Source organism: Crassostrea angulata, chromosome 8 (genome assembly GCF_025612915.1).
Source record: "Crassostrea angulata isolate pt1a10 chromosome 8, ASM2561291v2, whole genome shotgun sequence".
NCBI lineage: Eukaryota > Metazoa > Mollusca > Bivalvia > Ostreida > Ostreidae > Magallana > Magallana angulata.
This window is the reverse complement of record NC_069118.1, coordinates 51,845,235-51,865,248: the sequence shown is the minus strand read 5'-3', so window position 1 is coordinate 51,865,248 and position 20,014 is coordinate 51,845,235. Positions and strand designations below refer to the sequence as shown.

The following is a 20,014-nucleotide window of genomic DNA, read 5'->3' as shown; positions in this document are numbered from 1 at the left end:
TTTATGGTGTCTATTGTTGCTCAGGTGAGCAATGTGGCCCATGGTCCTCTTGTTTTTTCTGTAAATAGGGTTATTTAATTTTACGTTACATAGCGGTGTCTTAATGAAACAGCATCATCTGTAGTAAAATTTAGATGCTCACTTTTCATAAATTCTCCCGCTGATCTTTGATAGCTGGTTATTATTTTGAATGTCCAAATCTTCTTGTATCAATAAATAATATCAGACGACAGACACTTCCATTTAGAAATGTTGAGAGATGCCATCAATTTTGACGAATTACTCTAATTTTGACAGCACTCAACAATTTCAAAGTTGCACAAAGTCTTCAAAAATTTACAAAGATTTAAATATAAAAGTCAACTTAGAGAAAAGGTTACGTGTTTTGAAGGCGGGATCGTTTTTTTTTAAAATACAATTACTGACATGAATCACGAGTACATGTATTTAAAAATGCTTACTAATCTTTTAAAACTTCAACTCGCGATTAAACATCTCATTGTTTAGAGAATTTTTGAAACGATTACTAGTACACAAACTGTGTTCGACAAATAGTTTTCCTAAAACATTTTCTTCCTGTCTTTTCAAAACACGTTTTTAAAGCGGTTAGCAAAGCTCAGCACTTTATTTTCGTTATACTTCTACTTCCGGTGCATCGAATAACCACCCACTATTAGCAGAAGCATACATCATTTAAACTGGTTAGGGAACCAGTTTCAAGGGTTTATGCACATAACTACACGGACTTTTGTGAATCCAATGTACAGGGTATTGTGAATTTTATGTTGGGGGCTTACATATATCATTGCATGAGCTGCCACGCAGTGATAAGGAAATATACATAAGCTGAAATGTTATATAAGTATATATGTTATATACAGATACTGATAGCGTTTTCAGTATCAGTACTTTGATTATACAGGCTTTCAGTCACATCACGTTTTTATAACAAAAGCAGAACTGAAAGTTTATTCATTATAATCGTTTGTCACCAAATCATATATATTTTCAACTTGCAGCAACAACAGAAGACTTACTTGTGGCTTTGCCACGAGCTCTGCTCTAGTTTAGTTTTCTATATTTGTTGTTTACAATGCCTCAGTAATGCATTGCTAATGAGTTAATTCGTTTGACCAAAATAATCGTGATCATGCCGCTCTAATAACAACTGTTGCTCTGAACCTTGCAAAACTAAGAATTTAATTGAATTAAAAATAAAAATGTACGTTGAAATTTTATTCAGACCCCTCATATACTTTATTTTCTTGATTAGGGGGACAGTTGTCAATAAGACCAAGTGTCAATAACATTTTTGATTAGTACCTCTTCTTGGTTTTAAAAAATCAAGAGTACTTTTTACTAGTACTCGTTTAAAAATACAAAAATACATGTATACTGTTTCACAAACAAATTACTCATATGGTTGGTACAAGAAACGCTTCTCCAACAAGAGTTTACAGTCGGAATGAGATCGGTAATACCAAAGAGTAGACCTCAGGAGCATCGATGTTAAATCGCCGGAAGAGAAGACAGGAAGAAATACAGGGGGATTAATGATAAAATTTAAACTAGTTTACCAGGCTTAAGCTAGCAGCAACTAACAACAAATTTTATTCCGATTATTTATAAAATCAATCACCTTGATATTCATGACAATATACTGATAATTTGAAGTAAATATTAATATTCAGTACGAGTACTCTCAGTACTTTGATGATTTTAATATTATAATTATTATTATTTAGGGGGGCTGAATGGTCTGGGCAAAGTTTAGACTGTTTTGATCTTCTTAAGAAGAAGAGCTCTGTATGAAGATATTAGAAAATACTCAAATTGAAAACCTTAAATTTATTGAACTTTTCTTTACTAAATAATATTTTGCAGCTTAACTGTTGTCCATTCGGTCCCCTAAACTGTCAGTAGCTTCTAGCTTCAGTCTGTTGGAAAGTGTTTATCAAGCACATCAAATATTATCTTCGCTAGCCAAGGGTTTTCGGTCCACTTTGCTCCCCATAAACCCTTGGCGGATTTCATTGCGAAAACTCGGTGATGTGGTGGCGCTATCTAGCGAGCAACTTGAGTTGCGCCCCTTGCATATTTACATTTTAATCGAATTAAACAACGGGTTATATACACACTACGGCATTAATACAACTTGAAAACATGTTGACTACCGAATATTAGAACATAACTAACGATGCTATTAAATACGAATTAAGTTATAAACTAGGGAAAGCACGGAATGTTTTATTCATAGTGTTTTGTATGGACCTGTACCAGGAGTGAAAAAGTCGCCGATTTATATGAAAGCTTTCATGTCATAAAACCAGGTATCGTTGTCGTAAATATTGTAAACCAAAGAAATTAAATAAAATAAATCTCATTGAACCTTTAAAAGCAATAACCATAAGCAGGAACGTATATACTAACGGGATGGGCAACGTCTACATTCGCCATGTTTACTTCCCATGCTATCACGCGAGCCTTGACAAGTTTGTAGAACCATGTTCAATCCCAGTAAAATATATAGGTTTTTAAAGCGATCTGGTTAGACCATCGTTGGCGAGGCACTAGCTGTTCTCGAGAACTTGTGTCTCAATTTATTATTTACCAAAGATCACACATGTGTTTTCTTTTAAAGTTTATATTTACAAGCACTGCGATTGGATCAGCTACTCGCAGCTGCAGCCAATCATAAAACGGAGCTCGTCACCGAGTTTTCGCAATGAAATCCGCCAAGGGTTTATGGGGAGCAAAGTGGACCGAAAACCCTTGGCTAGCGAAGATGATCAAATATCATTAGATTGACAAACTTATTTGAGCATGGTCATCGTTTTCACATTTACTATTTAGTTACAAGTTCATGCTTTCTGGTAAAGATTAGGCTTAGCAGGGATATTTCGACTTTTTTCTTTAAGATTAAACTGGACACCGTTACCTACATGTACGTCGAGTTTCGATTGGAAAATAGATCCTTCTCTGACTGTACAAAAAAAATTGCTGTTTATCCGAGCCAAGCGAACTACTAGTAAGCTATAGGTAATGATTAAAGCATGTTTCTTTTCAATTAACGCAAACCAAATATTGCTTTTAGTAGAGCATAATTCGAGAAACACAAATAGCTTACGAAACGAAGAAAGAGCAGATGAAGTTAAGGGGTCAGTTCTCAAGAAAGAAATTGATCTCAATGCCTCTTAGATAGAGAAAACAAGGAAATGTACAGCACACGAAGATGTAATTACTGAACAAAACCAGCTCAAGGTAGGATGACAGATTGTCCAACGGCTATCAAATGGTTACCCTCTTCCTCGCAAGGAAATTTTGCCAACATGTTCCTAAAAAAAATGGTCACCATAACTAACATCTGTACTGATAGAATCAGACCACCCATTAGCGGTGTTAGGGTCACATACGACAATCTGGTTTGGGTGATCTATTTTCGGAACCACGTGAAAATATTCAGTTCCTCTGGAGATGTCCTTAGATCTACTGACTTAGAATTCTGGCCATTTTCTTATTCTTGTATGACCAACGGGGACCTTCTGGTGGCACATGGAAACGACTGTTCGCCCCCAAAACCAACTATAAAACTGATTTCTCGAGAAGGCAACACGAAAATGATCGCTGATCTTTCTGCAGTTGTCAAGTATATTTGGAGAATTTTTTACCAAGACAAGCGAATATACGTAATTGGCGAAAATGAAAAGCAAAAGAGGAAACGTTATGTCATAATTCAAATTGAAATGAACGGAGAAGTCGAGAGAGTATATGAACTGAAACCAAATTGCGTTAAAATCATTTGATTTCCCTACATGGTCAGATCTTCGTCATGCGCTATGAAAAGTTTGGCATGCTTCCTTTGGGAACTGATTACGTTTTATCTGTGCCTGTCAACAAAGTTCATATTGAGAGAGCATGCTCGTCGGGTATGGAGGGTAATCGTGTTCAAAAATCCAGACATGTAAACTTGTAAATCCGAATATGGAATCGTGTTGATGTGTGAGCCTGAGTATGAATATGTGTAATTCTGATCGTGTAACCTATAAAACTCGAGCATAAAAACGTGTAAGATTTGACACAGTTCCTTCGCATGATGCACATTTTGCAACTTTATTGTTTACATAAGTTAATTAAACCTTCAACTTTGCACACTTTCAATCCGTAGTTTCTGCATTTGCAACTTCAGGCTCGGCAAAAGCACATCTAACATGATACTAATTGACAAATGTAAAGTCTACAAGTTTGTCGAATTTTGTCATGACCTTACATGGTAACTGCCTTGCTGCGGGAAAAGACATACCGTAACCACCGGAATGGACGGAAAATAAACATAATATTTAGCTAAACTGTTGCAATAAGGTTTTAATGAACGACACCTTTTCTATCGAAAACACCGGTATTATTTTCAGCAAAAAATTGAGGTATGATTGAAACTGGACCAAACAAGAAGCGGTTCATGTAGAAAAAAAATCGTTGCCGACGTGAGGAATGCGCTAATTTCCGTAATATAATTTTCATGGTATTATAAAAGGAAATGCCTAATATCTTATTTCTCTAAAAAAAAAGCTGACATGTTATTTAAACTGGAATATACGTCAATGCGTACCCTTTTCTAGAAATGAGACGGATCAAGAAATTTCCTAAGGGGGTAATTATATTTTGAGCGGCATGGGGTTTGAAGACCGCCGTGAGGTCCAATGTAACTCCATTGCTTCTGAATTCTAAGAATTTTGAGAGATAATTTTTAACTGGGTTTCCGATTATTGAAATAGTAAAAATGGCGGGCGGGCAAGTGGCCGTCAAAAAGGTACCCTTATTGTACCGATAACTCCTCGAACAGTTTTCAAGGTAGGAAGTTGTTCTTTTGCAGATCAATTATACATATATCAGAGGTATGCAAATTGCTAGAATTTTGATTTCTGATAATTTATGAAAAAATATCAGCTGTTGAACTTAGTCATTTTTGGGCAATAAAATTGCATATAGAGTACTCCATTTCTTTGGATAGGTAGCATTTATCAATTCAGGATTGACAAATGGATTATGGATACTGTTCACACAAAAGAAAACCCGGTTTGCTGTCACATTTACAGATTTACTCTTGTTATTTTTCTGAATTAGTTAGAATAAACGACCTGCAAAGATTTGGTAATTTTTCGCGGAAAATTTATGTTACTTTACATGTATTTATAAATGTACTTTCTTTTTGTTGTGTAAGTGAAAGATAAATAATAACACAATCTTCAATAATAATAATAAAAAAACTAGCGCATATTTTTTGTGCGCCGTAAATTGAAGTTTTACTCAGGGAGGCACTGTAGCTCCCAGGTCGTCCATCTGAATTTTTTCAGACCGGGAGCTACAGACCTGCAGCTAGCTAGTTCACAAGTGGCTGTAAAGCTGTATTATAAAAGTTCTCCAAAAATTTTTATCAACCAACTTCACAAAGTGAGTCTGTATTGAACCGACATTCAGGACGTCATACTCATATCCCGTAATAATTGCTTGAAATAATAAAAAAAAAAAATGCCAATTTTTACCTTCATGATAGGCTTTTTCCCCTATATATTGCCGACAATGCAAAGAAACATTTCTTAAAATATCTATACACATTTTAATTTCACGACAGTTAACCTTATCTTTTGTATTCATTTTTTTAAAGAGGGTGTCGCTTCTTATGTCTCATATTAATCACAATCTCAAAACCAATGTCTTTAAATAATTTGTTTTTCTTATCGATAACTTTGTAACTCAGCTGGCCGACTCCGTGTTATTTTTCGCGGGTGTGTGTGTGGGGGGGGGGGGGGTCTTGTCACAACTTTGTGGTAGCGATAAGGATGCATTTGGAGATATTTTCTTAATTCAGCCGAGGCCTATACTTTAACAATTTGTTGCATGTACTCTAATAACAGTGGCGTCGGAAGCAACTTGAAAAGGGGGGGGGGGGGGCTAAACTAATCACAAAAAATCTTGAAACGAATACCTAAAATCATGAAAATCCTAATCCGGGGGGGGGGGGGGGGGGGGGGGTTAAGCCTATAACTCCAATCTTACCTGCCCAATTTTTTCCCCCAAATCATGAAATTCCTTATCCGTGGTGGTGGGGTTTAATATGTACCTCCTATGACTCCAATTTTCAATATCACTACGTATTAATATTTCAGGTAGCTCCATACTCGTAAAATTCTCTGAGGAAAGTTGAAAAACTGAACTGATTTCGACTAAATAGACTTAAATGTCATCAATTGTTAGAAAAAATATACACGTCATCACACTTTTTGAGATGCCACATAAACATAAACTAAAGCATATTTTAGCATCAGAAAACTGAATTTTTTTTTTGTTAAAAGTAAAATCTTGTAGGCAGAAATTTGTTTTTCTTGTTTAATTTTAATGTCAACGTTATCAGAAAACTAAAATTACAAAAATATTTTAAAATTAATCGTTGGAATAAGAATAACTATAGCATTTAGACATACAACTGAGAGAAAAGTCAGAAATAGAGTTATTTCCCCTTTGCATAGATAAAATATATAAAAATTTGGAAATTTAGTATAAAATTAAGTGCGAAAATATCTTGAACCTACCAATAATTCTAATTACATCCATGTGATTATATTCACATAAAATAACTAAAACTTTCTTGCACAATATTTTAAGAATTCAAAGTTTTACAAAAAAGTGTGACATCACAGAACACTGGGGCCCGTTTCTCAAAAAAGCGTAAATCTGGGCTGAAGTTAGTCCGACTAACAAAGTTACGCCAATATTTAGTCGGGTCTAAGTTGCGTTTCTGAGAAAGGCGTAAGTTAGGGTTTAAATGTCGAAAAACTTAGACATCTCCGCTGAGTACTAAGCATGCGCATATCGTATTTTGTTTTGCTTTGAGGCTTTGATTATATGTGGTGGATCAATTTTCCAATTCATAGTACATGTAGTACCCGAAAGTACGCATGTTATACTTTACCACTGAATGTGCATAGTTCAAGCTGTTCATGACATTTTATATTAATAAAAGTAGAACAAATGCCTACACACTTCTTAACATAATGAAATTTTAGAGAAAAACAGTTGATATGAAAGCGGCATATATAAGAGGTTTCAGAAACCAAATATGTGACAATTAAATGCATTGTAGATGATATTGAGGCACAATCTTACATATTGATTGAATGAAACAATACATAGAAATTAACTTCAATGTTCGTGTAAACAAATATTTATAGAATACATGGACAAGGTACAGTGGATATGCCCCAATACGTCTGCAGAATGAAAAGTATGCTTCATAGACACTGTAGATCTTTAGACATTTTCAGATGCTGGGATAAGGCTTGATTCTTTTTTATCAATTCACTATATTATTTATAGAAAATAATATCACCATGAGTATAAATAATATTATATGAACCTTGTCCATCTTCTGTTCCAATATTGAAAGAATGTAGACAATGACATGAAAATTATTCTTGATTTTCTGCGATTCAAATGATAAAAGTTTTGAAAGATATTAATATCAACAATTAACAAGACAGGAATTATCAACATTTATGGCCGGGGTCTCCCCAACTCCCTTTCCTGTTTTTGGTTTAAATCGATCGATTGTTTTGTTTTGTTTTTTTCGGGGGGGGGGGGGTTGAAAGTAATATTCACCATCCATAAACAGGGAATAATTCGCCCTGTTTAATTTTCAATCATTTCACTCTCGTTGTCAGCGGGCAAATTTATGTTGATTTTCGATAATTAATATTAAGTAACTTAAGCCCTTTTCACAATTGGCGCACGAGCAGAAGCGACCAAATATTCGTGCGACCGAAAAAATTAGATATGAATCGTTAATTGTTGCCGAAATAATCGCATATGAAAAAAGTATTCGTACGAATTTCGCACGATCTAAGCGAGCGTTGTGCGATGTAAATGCATTAAATCTTGCGATATATCTTGCGTCTGTATGCGACTGTTGTACAGTGAAAGCAAAAAACGATAGGAACGCGCGAGAGACTAGGTGATCGGACGATTGAACGTGCGCCAGTGTGATTGGACGTGGGATTATGCGTTCCATGGTACGAATGATCGTGCGAGTCAAAGGGGGTATATACACCGCCCATATTCAGTAGACATAGTTGAAAGCGAAAAAAATGCCGCCTAAGAAGATACAGGTATGCAGCAGCATTTATTATTATACCTCAATATTATATTATTCTATTATACATGTATCTGATTGGTCTAGAAAGTCACGTGACAGGGCGATGTCATAGGAATGAAAAAGCTTATATGAGCATACGATGTAGACAAATATGATTAAATCAAAAATATTTAATCATTATGATTCTCTTTATATCTCAGAACCAACTTAACTATCTATGATTTATGAAAGAAAAATGAGACAGTTACATGGGAAATCAAACAATCACGACGTTAATGTTGCGACTGTTGAAAAGTCAAACATTATTAAAAATCAACGTATTTTGTGTAATCATATGTTGCTTGGTATAATAAAACGTTTATTGCATTAATGTTCAGGGAATATGAAGACTTATTCCCCAGAAAAAACAAATTTCTATCGGGAAGTATGAGTTTTCTTGAGGGAATAAATCTTCATACATGTATTTCCCTCACCATCATGCAATAAATGTATATTTTAAATTTTGTTCAGAAATGGAGATACTTATACAGGGTATATATACTAGTAGAAAAGCATGGCATATTGAAGCTGATAAGTCGTTCAATGGTAGTAAAACGTTGCAAGATTACATGAGACATGTTGAGCAACAGTCTCACGGTCGCAAAACAGACGCATAAACACCAGCGATTTATCTTACGATCTTTATAAATCGTGTATCACTCTTGCGAGTACACAAAACGTTGTAAAACGTTCGTACTAATGTTCGTGCGTTGCACTGCGATAATTTGGATCGCGTTCGGTCGCGTCTGAATAGTGTGCATGTCCACTATTCAGAGGAGACTTGATGCGACCAGTAAAACGTATGCAACGAATCCGAGAGCTCGTGCAACGTATGCGACAGCTCGTGCGAAGCTAAAAAATTTCGATCGCAAAGTGGTGTAAAGTGGTCGTGCGCCAATTGTGAAAGGGGCTTTAGGTAACAGCTGTGACTTGGCGAAGTCACGACCGAGTGAAACTGTTTGCAAGTGTAGAAGGACGGAAATATAACCCTGTATACAGTATCTTGATTAAAATAAAGATATAAAAGCAGTTATCTAAGAACACCCTTCCTATTTAAAGAAAGTTTTATAAATAAAAGGTTTTTACAAGTTTAATGGAAAAGGCATCTAAAAACTCCCCTATCCCCTTCCGGATAAGACATTTTGCATTTTTGCGATTTTAACAAGTGCATGTGAGTTTTACTTTCTTCCTTTATAAAGAAAGTTTTATAAATAAAAGGTTTTTACAAGTAAAATGGAAAAGGCAAAATGTCTTATCCGGAAGGGGATAGGGGATTTTTTTTAGATGCCTTATCTAAAAAAATCCCCTATCCCCTTCCGGATAAGACATTTTGCATCTTTGCGGTTTTAATAAGTGCATGTGAGTTTTTTTTCCCTATCTGCTTTGGGTTATTGGGATGGGGGTGTATACAATTGTTTATATAATAAGTATGACAAATGCAAGCTAGTTAAATTTGTAAATAAAGCACACTGTTGTAAAACTGCTAAAACAACGCTTTTGTATTGCAAGTCGACAACTTCGAAATTAAGAAAAATCCCTTGATATACGTACATCTTAAATGTGATGAAACAAAACTATCATGAATTCAAGTAATTAAAGATCAATTCAATTAAATGAGTACAAATAAACAATGCATATGAATATGCACGGAGATCATTGATAGTACATGTGCCCCATACTTTTTTTAAAAGAATTACGATCGATGTTAAATATGAATGCAATTGATCACTTCATCCTAGAATTAATAAGATTAATGAATTTTATTTCCAAAAATTCAAGGTGTGCATGTGAAATTTTATAATAATCGATAACCTTGACAAACGCTTGTCAACAGATCTAAAATTGATGCACACTCTGCACGCTTCTAAAACACATTTTTAAGTAATATTTTAACAAACAAAAACTGATTGTATCTAAATGCGAGTTCATAAACATTCCAAAATACATGTAGCTTTCATACGGTTTTGTAGAGATACTAGGAGCAAAAAAAAAATGAAAATGATAATGCATACGTGTTGTAAAGTTTTCAGTAATACATGTATATGTAAAGAACAAACAACCACACACAAGGACACAGTACAAATATAGACGTTTTGAGTTGCTCCTATTTATAATTTTGAAATCAGTTTCGTTTCACAGGTTCAAATTTTATTAGAAACATTAAATTCTAGTTCATGCTTACTGAGAATTAATAAAAAAAATCAATAATCTATTCGTACTTATATACATCTATCTTCTTGGGGAATAAATGTTTAATTTAGAAATAAAGCATTTTTTAAATAATTGTGTTTATATCATTTATTGGGGTATACCCATTTTTCACACTTTAGGTAAATTTCATTACGAGTAGTAATGTATATTATATAAGTTTAATAAGGTGAGCACATTATTTATCAAATTGATTTAATTTTAATTTATTTAGAAATAGAGACAGTTATCGAACAATAGGTATTTCTTAAAGTTATACATACATGTACAAATAACACATAAAACAAACCAAAAAATAAAATTATCTGTATATTTTGCCTTAGAAACAAAATACTCGCCATTTTTGTGCACAGACTAAGGACTTACGCCTACCCATTAGAAGGCGTAGATTTAAACCCAAATTTAGTCCCGACTAAGTTTACGCCTTTTTGTGAAACGCAACTTAGTCTGGTTTTGAGGTTAAGTCCCTGATTAAGTCCGGACTAAGCTTACGCCTGGACGTAGGCCTTTTTGAGAAACGGGCCCCTGGATCTACTACGGGTTACTATTTCCCTAATGGTTAGGTCTAACTTGGCAAAAAAAGTGTGTGTGTGTGGGGTGTGTGGGGTGAGGGGGGTTAGCCCCCCTCCCCCCCTCCCCCCTCCACCGGTTCCGACGCCTATGAATAAAAATGCGTATATATCTTCATACACGATTATTCAAACAAAGTCATTAAATGTATTTTTTCAGTTCTAATAGGATATCTGAAGCCTGTAAACAGATAGCCATGCTATGACCTTGAATTGCTAATATTACATAATGGTCACTGTGATATTTATGTGTACCTAAATACTGCGCATTGAATGGTATTAATGATAATTAACAGAATGAACTCTGTGACTCTGGTAGCAATGCGTAGTATTCCTAAATGATGTTATGAAACCAGGTGCATAATACGGGCATAATAATATCCAAATTGAGAGTTTAAGAACAAGTGACATATTTGGCGATTCTGTGTCTGCAACGATAGCTCTGAGTCATGTATTGTGTATTCTATATATTAACCTTTGTAACCTTTTATGCCGTGTATGAATGAACGTATTATGAGTAAGTGATGTCTCATACTAGGTGGGGGACTCCGAGACCCAGGACTCGGAGACTCACATCCTGCATCCAGACTCTTTGATTGGCAGTTTTGACAGTTTTGTTACTTTATTTAGAAATAAAATATTAATCTTAATTTTGAACACTAAATGTTCACTCATGATCGTCGAAAATGGGCCGAACTAGTCAAAACTGTCCATCATAAGTAAAACCTTATATATACCCATATAAAATGAGATTGTGCAGACTCCTGATTTGGGCTGCTATTAGCTGATGTAATTGTAATTATACGATCACGCTTAATAAAACCGCTTGAGAAAGAAATACTGGACTTGACATCACTAAGTTTGAGCTGACCCTCAATTGGATCCGTAAGACTGAAGGCTTACATGAACTTTCTTGGTGCCAGTGACCAGGACTGAGCGAAGTTCAATACAGAGTAAGGTAAGAACCATTTCTATATGTCTCTTATAGCTATCTCGAAGTAAACAACTTTGTCTAAGCAACCAATATGGCGACAGGTGATGGGTTTGATAAAAAAGAATTTAAAAATCAAATGGAGCAATTAGAAAAACAATTCGCGGGGTTGGGTCAGAACAATGAAAATAAAGGGCAAGAAACAGGTCAAAAATCCCCAGAAAAAGAGCAGATTAAACAAAATACTTTTGAAACATATCATAATGCTAGGCCGTATGAAACTCGTGAAACTCGACACCGAGTCCCAGATCAGGATGATGAAAAAGATTTTTTTATTGGTCAAGTTGCTATAACAGCCGCACTCTCAGTGCCCCTATCTTCTGTGATAACTCCTTTTGAGGGAGATGCTCAAAAATTTAAACAGTGGATAAAGGAAGTTGAAAAGTACAGTGTTATGTCTGGGAAACAAGGTTATGAGATCCCCATGCTTGCATACATAACGAGTAAGGGTTCAGTTGGGGATTATATTAAAAGGTATTTAGATGAAACAAATGCGTCTGAAGAAATCCCATCTTGGAACGATCTTAATGAATCCCTTAAAAATAGATTTGCAGAAATAACAGGTCCCCAACACGCGTTAGCAGTAATGCGTAAGACTCGACAAAATTCAAATGAAAGTGTTCAGTTGTTCGCCGAGAGACTATTGCAAATCGCGGAAGACGCCTACAGTAATGACAGACTAAAAGATCCTTTGATACAACAACAGTTAGTAGATATCTTTTGTGACGGGTTGACATTCGACTATCTCAGAATGAAAATTTTGCGAGAAAACCCTAAAGATTTAGAATCCGCAATTCAAAAAGCAATGAGAGAACAAAATCTGAGACAGAGACTAGCGATAAGAGGGTCAAATATGACAGAAATTGTACAGAGTAATGACAACAGACGGACTCTTTCAAATTTTGATACTACTCTTCCCTTATTAAAGGATAGAGCAGATAATCTTACCTCAGTAGAAACAAGGCATGTAGAACCAATGGAAATTGACCATGCGCGTAATAGTAGGTGTTTTAAATGCAAACAGGCGGGTCATAGGGCTCGATTTTGTACTCAAAATAAACCCCAAGTCAGGTCCAGTCCTCAAATAAATAAACGACCCAGTCAAGACAAACCCGTCCATAATATAGAGCAGAAACCCCGTTCGCCTGTGGAATGTTGGAATTGTGGTAAAGTAGGTCATGTGCGTGCAGATTGTTGGGGCTCGCATATGTATCAAAGAGCGCAGCAAAATCGAGGCAGACCATCAAATCGTCAAGGCCGAACATATAAATCTAGCGACCAAGTAAATTTCAAATCGCGCTCTTATTTTGATAAACAAAAACAGGAAAACTAAGACGTTCTTCCTTCGTTGAAGCCCGAAGAAAGAACTTTAAACAAAGACCTACATATGAAATTAATTTTACTAACAACCCCAGTAGCTGTTTATTAAAAGTAGGTAAAAATAAATTTAGAGCTTTGGTAGATACAGGTGCAGCCGTATCTCTAATTAGTAAGAAAATGTATGATAATCTATTTCCCCGCCCCAAGTTGTTTAATAATGACATCCCCTCTTTACAAGCAGAAATGGCAATTCTTTAATTGCGATAGGGTATGTAAATATTTCCTTTAAGATTTCAGGGTTAACTTTAGACCACAAACTTTATGTGACAAAGGGACTCAACCGAAACATGGTTCTCGGTCGTGATTGGCTCAAGAAAAACAATGTTCGTTTATACTTTGATCTTGGACTCATGCGTATTGATGGCAAAGTATACGCGGAACTTAAAGAAGAATTACACATCTCAACTATTGTAAGAACTCCTAAGAAACTTATTATGAGACCAAACACGGTGACTGTATTCTATGGAAAAATAAATAACAATTTTCCTCTGGAAAAAAAGACTTGGTTGAAGTGAACAGCATAGACAATAACTGCATTATGGAAGACCCAGGACTATATTTAAAAGACGCCGTTTGTATAGTTCGGAAAGATAAGAAAGTTCCAATGATCTTCGTTAACCAAACTAACAAAAATTATAAAATTCCAAGAGGCTACATAGTAGGACGAATTACCGCATTAAAACAGAAGGAAATCTCAGAAATACAAACTTGATGTACCTGATTTGAACACTCAATCAAAAGACTTGTGAGCAAAAACAATGATTTATTTGCAAAGAAAGACAGTGATCTTGGAGTGACTGATACTGTTAAAATGAAGATAGAAACTGGAGATCACCACCCAATAAAGAACAGACCCTACCGTGTACCCTTAAATAAAAGACAGATAATTGACAAGGCCATACTAGAAATGATGGACGCAAAGATTATTGAGAGATCACAATCGCCTTGGTCATTTCCCTTAGTAGTGGTGAAGAAAAAGGACGGATCAGACCGGATGTGCGTTGACTTTAGAAGCTTGAATAAGATAGTGAAACCAGTATCATTCCCGCTACCGTTGATTGATGACATCCTATGTTTACTAGGTAAGGCAAAATATTTCACTGCACTAGACTTAAAGAGTGGATATTGGCAAGTGAAATTAGAAGATTCAAGTAAAGAAAAAAAACGGCCTTTGCATGTCACAAAGGACTATTCCAATTCAGCCGGATGCCATTTGGGTTGAGTAATGCACCGGCAGTCTTTCAAGAGCTGATGAACATAGTTCTTCAAGGACAAGAGGAGTTTGCCATCGCATACCTGGATGACATTCTTATATTCTCAGAGACACCGGAAGATCATCTTCGGCATATTCAAGACGTTTTCAACCGCCTAAGGAAGCATGGACTTAAAATGAAGCTAAAGAAATGTAGTTTCTTCAAGGAACAGACAGAATATCTTGGTTTCATCATTGATGAACATGGCGTTACACCTGATCTAAAGAAAGTCGAAGCTATAAGAAAGTTACCAGCGCCCACTACAGTCCGAGAAGTTCGTGGCTTTATAGGTATGTGTAGTTATTACAGGAGATTTATACCGAACTTCTCTAAGATTGCGGAACCATTGATTGACTTAACCAGAAAATATGCAAGGTTCAAATGGACACCATGTTGCCAAAAAGCGTTTGACTTTATTAAAGAAAGTTTAACGGTAGTGCCTTTACTAGCATATCCAGATACTAATAAGCCTTACATCCTGTACACCGATGCCAGCGACAATTGTATTGGAGCGTGCCTTACTCAAAAGACAGATGAGGGAGAAGATAAGCCAATATATTACTTATCCCACAAGCTGAGTAAAACTCAAGAAAAGCGGTCAACCATAGAAAAGGAGGCATTTGCAATCCATTACGCCCTTCAGAAGTTAGACCATTATTTACACGGTGCTCAGTTTACTATAAGAACAGACCATAGGCCGCTCAAGTATATCTTAGAATCTCCAATGCAAAATAAGAAAATTCAACTATGGGCATTAAGTATTGCAGGATATAACTGTAAGGTAGAGTACATAGAAGGAAGATTTAACTGCTGTGTAGATCTCTTATCCCGATTACCGACAGTCAACCTCGAGTGTGAAGAGGAAGAACAATCAGAGCATGATGAACCAGATGTTAAGGACAATTTCTTTGAAGTGAACGTACTTAACTCCAATGCCTTTTCGCCTAAGAGATTAGCCAGATGTGAAGTTAAACAACACGACGAATTGGTCAAACCCTTTATTGATCTACCAGAAGAAATCAACATCAAAGAAAGTCAACAACACGATGAGCAGATCAAGAAACTGAAGAATCGGTTAAGTAAAGGAACAGCAACAGCAACCGAAGAAAAGAAGTTTTTGGAAATTGATGGTTTAATGTACTATCTTTCAGATGGAGACTCAGAAGGCCCAAAACTTCGCCTGTATGTACCATGTGAGTAAGAACTTTTAGTAGTGCAGCAATATCATGACGGACTTGGACATATGGGAGTGGACAAAACATATGACGTAATCAGACAAAAGTACTACATAGCAAATTTGTACAAAAGGTTATACTCTTATATAGAAGGATGTGTAGTATGCCAAACGAGGAGCAATGAGAAAAATCAACCTCCACTTCAAGAGACAGATATACCACCTTTTCCAATGGCTAAAGTAGGACTTGATCTATCAGGACCATATCCAACATCCTTGTCGGGAAACAAGTACATAGTTTCTTTTATTGACATTTACTCTGGTTGGCCAGAAGCTTCTCCCGTTCCTGATAAGTCAGCTGACAACATAGTACATCTTATCTTAGAAGAAATATATCCAAGATATGGCTGTCCTCTTCAAATCCTCACAGACAACGGAACAGAAAATGTGAATAAGAAAGTGGAAGAAACTTTAAAAGAATTGAATATCAACCATATCAAAACATCTTATTACAGCCCTCAAGGTAATGGTAAAGTAGAACGATTTCATAGAACTCTACATGACGTGATGGCTAAGAAAACAACAGACAACGCTCAAACATGGGATATTCATCTTAATCAGACGTTGGCAGCCATTCGTTTCCATCCTAACGATTCGTCAAAGTTTTCCCCATATTACCTTATGTACAACAGAGATGTCGTATTACCTCTTGATACGTTAATGAAACCTCGAAGGAGATATGCGGGAGAAGATCAACACAAGATCGCCCTTCAAGAACAACATAAAGCTTTCCTGCTAGTACATCGTAATATGAAGGACGCCAAGAAGAAACAGAAAGCTCAGGCCGATAAGAAAAGCAAAGATGAAAATTTTCAGGTAGGTGACCTTGTCTACCTTAAGAACAACAGAAGACAAAATAAGTTAGATAAAAAGTGGCTACCATATTATCGAATCATAGAGCAGAAAGGACCAGTTAGTTTCGTGGTGAGAGATCAATTGACTGGATTAACCACCAAATGCCATGCGCGACAATTAAGACTGGCAGATATTTCGCACTGGCCCCTTTCACAAACTACTGAAGATGGTGGAAGAACTCTAAGAAAAACTAACTATGTGGTGCCACCGGAAGATGAATCGTCGTCAGAAAATGAAGACATGCAACCAGAACCATTGGAAAGAGCTATACAGTCCAAACAATGGGAAAGAGAAGGATCTTCAGACGAAGAGGATATTCCCCTAGCAGAACTTCAAAGACGTATAAGAGCTAAGACGATCATGGATGATCAGCAGTAAAAACACGAGAATGATCAGACCGTAGATTCAGAATCGGATGAGACCCATGAGTCAAATCAATGTGGTGAAAATAGTGGTCGAGACTATGAAATACCCTTAGATAACCCAAATGTACCCTTAGAAGAAAATATGGAAATAGATGAAATAGCCCCTAAAGTAGGTCTAGGCTTCAACCCAATCCCTAAACCCCGTAAATCTAATAAACAAAAATTTAAAGAGGATTGTTTAGTTGTCTTAAAACAGATAGTAATAGGGTAGATAAAGTATCCTTTATTTTCATATGTCAGAATCTGAGTTATTGGAACTGAGATTGACGCCCCCTAGTGAACTTTATATCAAAATAAAGTTTGGAAGAGTCACATTGACAGCAACCTTGAACATATACAGCCATTATTTGAGTGATACAGAGCCATACTCTGATATGGTTATGCTAATCATTAGAGGAGAAATCACCTCCGCGAGCGTTAGGAGGGAGGGCGTCACTCGAAACCGAATGTAGATGTAAATGATCTTGAATAAGCTTAGCTTTGTATATATTGCACGCTTTTAAAAAGACATGACAGGATGACCCCCTGTGACATTAAACATGTATTGAGATACGCCGACTAGTAAACGCGGACTCAGCACCTCGGTTATTTGTATGTATAGATTTAACATATACTCGAAATACATGAGACAGAAAATAAGTAAAGAAATTTTACGACTGATTTTTGTAAGTGTGACTTTTGTAAGTGATTTAAGATAATTCGTAAAAACAATCAAATTTTGCGATCAACATTTTGAGTATGGGACAAGGTTCCTCGGGTTTTCATGGTTTATTGTCTTAAGACTAAAGATATTAAAGTTTTCCCTATGAATTCGCTTATGGCGGAATTGCCAGTAACTAATTTGCAACCCATGTTCTTTGGTGGGAAGCCCCTGGTTTTAACTTTGGCAGTAACAATAACGATAGTACTTTGTATTAAGAAACGGAAAAATATTTAAAAAGTGGGGTGGTATATGTTGTCGTGGTTGCTGGACAGGTTGTCGAAAAAAGGGGTAGTGACGGAGATAAGAAAGGTTCTTCCAAAGACACTGTATTTTGTTGTGAGAATCCAGAGAAAAGGACCTCTAGCGACATTATTGAACTTGAACCAATCCAGAAAGTCACTAGGATCCAAGAGAAACCCCGACGAAGCGGAAGAGTCGCAACTCGCAAATTGGCCAGTAACACGGGGACAATTTCGACTAAACTAGCACAACAATTTCTTGGAGAGGAGGAAAATGAAGACTATCCATGGACCAAATACTATCGACCGGACCCAGAGCTGGCACGTAAATACCTGGAAGAGAAGGCCGCGATGTCTACGCAACAGAGGAACGCAGGAGACGCTCCGCGAGAAGTCGTCTCGCCATCCGCGCCGACCCTCTATCCACGGGTGCTGATGATGGATGAATAATTAAGCTACAGCCGTGAAGAAGTTGTGTATTCCTTATAAAGGAATTGTGCAAATTAGCGAAAATTAAAAATGTGAATTGTGTTAAAGTAGAAATGTGCGTTATCTTGTGCTATTATAAATCTCGAATTTGGTGATTCACTCTGGAGAACTTCAGGAAGAAACCGATGGACTCCGAACCTATGACGCTAACCTCGCCCCTAAGAAGGAAGATATATTTTGTGAACTTATAAGCATGCACTGACTTTGTATATATATGTGACATCAAGCTTAACCATACTTAGTATTACTTTGATGATGAATAACGATTATATTCAACTATGGTTATTTCATCTTGGTCATTATTATCATACTTTATTCATTATTGTTTTCATGATTGTAATGCGATATAATCAAGCTACATGATTTTATGAACATGTATACGTCCTGGTTATAGATTTTTTTTTATAGATGAATGATGTTCCAAGCCGGAGGTGGAAACATGTCACTTGTTACTATCTCTTAACATAGATGTTCTGACTGGTATGTCACTAGGAAGTTCGTCTGATCAAGGGTAGATCAAGGACGCTTTCCTATTCCGGGCGCCAGGCATGAGAAATCTCCCTTCGGGATATTTCTTTTGTTTGGGGGACGTATGTAAACAGATAGCCATGCTATGACCTTGAATTGCTAATATTACATAATGGTCACTGTGATATTTATGTGTATCTTAATACTGCGCACTGAATGGTATTAATGATAATTAACAGAATGAACTCTGTGACTCTGGTAGCAATGCGTAGTATTCCTAAATGATGTTATGAAACCAGGTGCATAATACGGGCATAATAATATCCAAATTGAGAGTTTAAGAACAAGTGACATATTTGGCGATTCTGTGTCTGCAACGATAGCTCTAGTACTCTATATTGAGTCATGTATTGTGTATTCTATATATTAACCTTTGTAACCTTTTATGCCGTGTATGAATGAACGTATTATGAGTAAGTGATGCCTCATACTAGGTGGGGGACTCCGAGACCCAGGACTCGGAGACTCACATCCTGCATCCAGACTCTTTGATTGGCAGTTTTGACAGTTTTGTTACTTTATTTAGAAATAAAATATTAATCTTAATTTTGAACACTAAATGTTCACTCATGATCGTCGAAAATGGGCCGAACTAGTCAAAACTGTCCATCATAAGTAAATCCTTATATATACCCATATGAAATGAGATTGTGCAGACTCCTGATTTGGGCTGCTATTAGCTGATGTAATTGTAACTATACGATCACGCTTAATAAAACCGCTTGAGAAAGAAATACTGGACTTGACATCACTAAGTTTGAGCTGACCCTCAATTGGATCCGTAAGACTGAAGACTTACAAGCCGATCGAATTTTTTCTCGCATCTTTAATACATTCTCTTGATAAAATGTACACCAATATCATAATTCAATTTTCCGATAAATAATACTTTCTATGAAATGTTGTTATCCGGAGATAATATGATTATAGGCCTACCTAATATTTTTTTTTATTA

At 36.1% G+C, this 20,014-nt stretch overlaps 1 pseudogene; it reads left to right on the top strand.

Moving 5' to 3' along the window:
• The first annotated feature begins 1,419 nt into the window (after nt 1–1,419).
• LOC128161086 (uncharacterized) lies at nt 1,420–18,492 on the top strand (annotated as a pseudogene).
• Nucleotides 18,493–20,014: the final 1,522 nt, after the last annotated feature.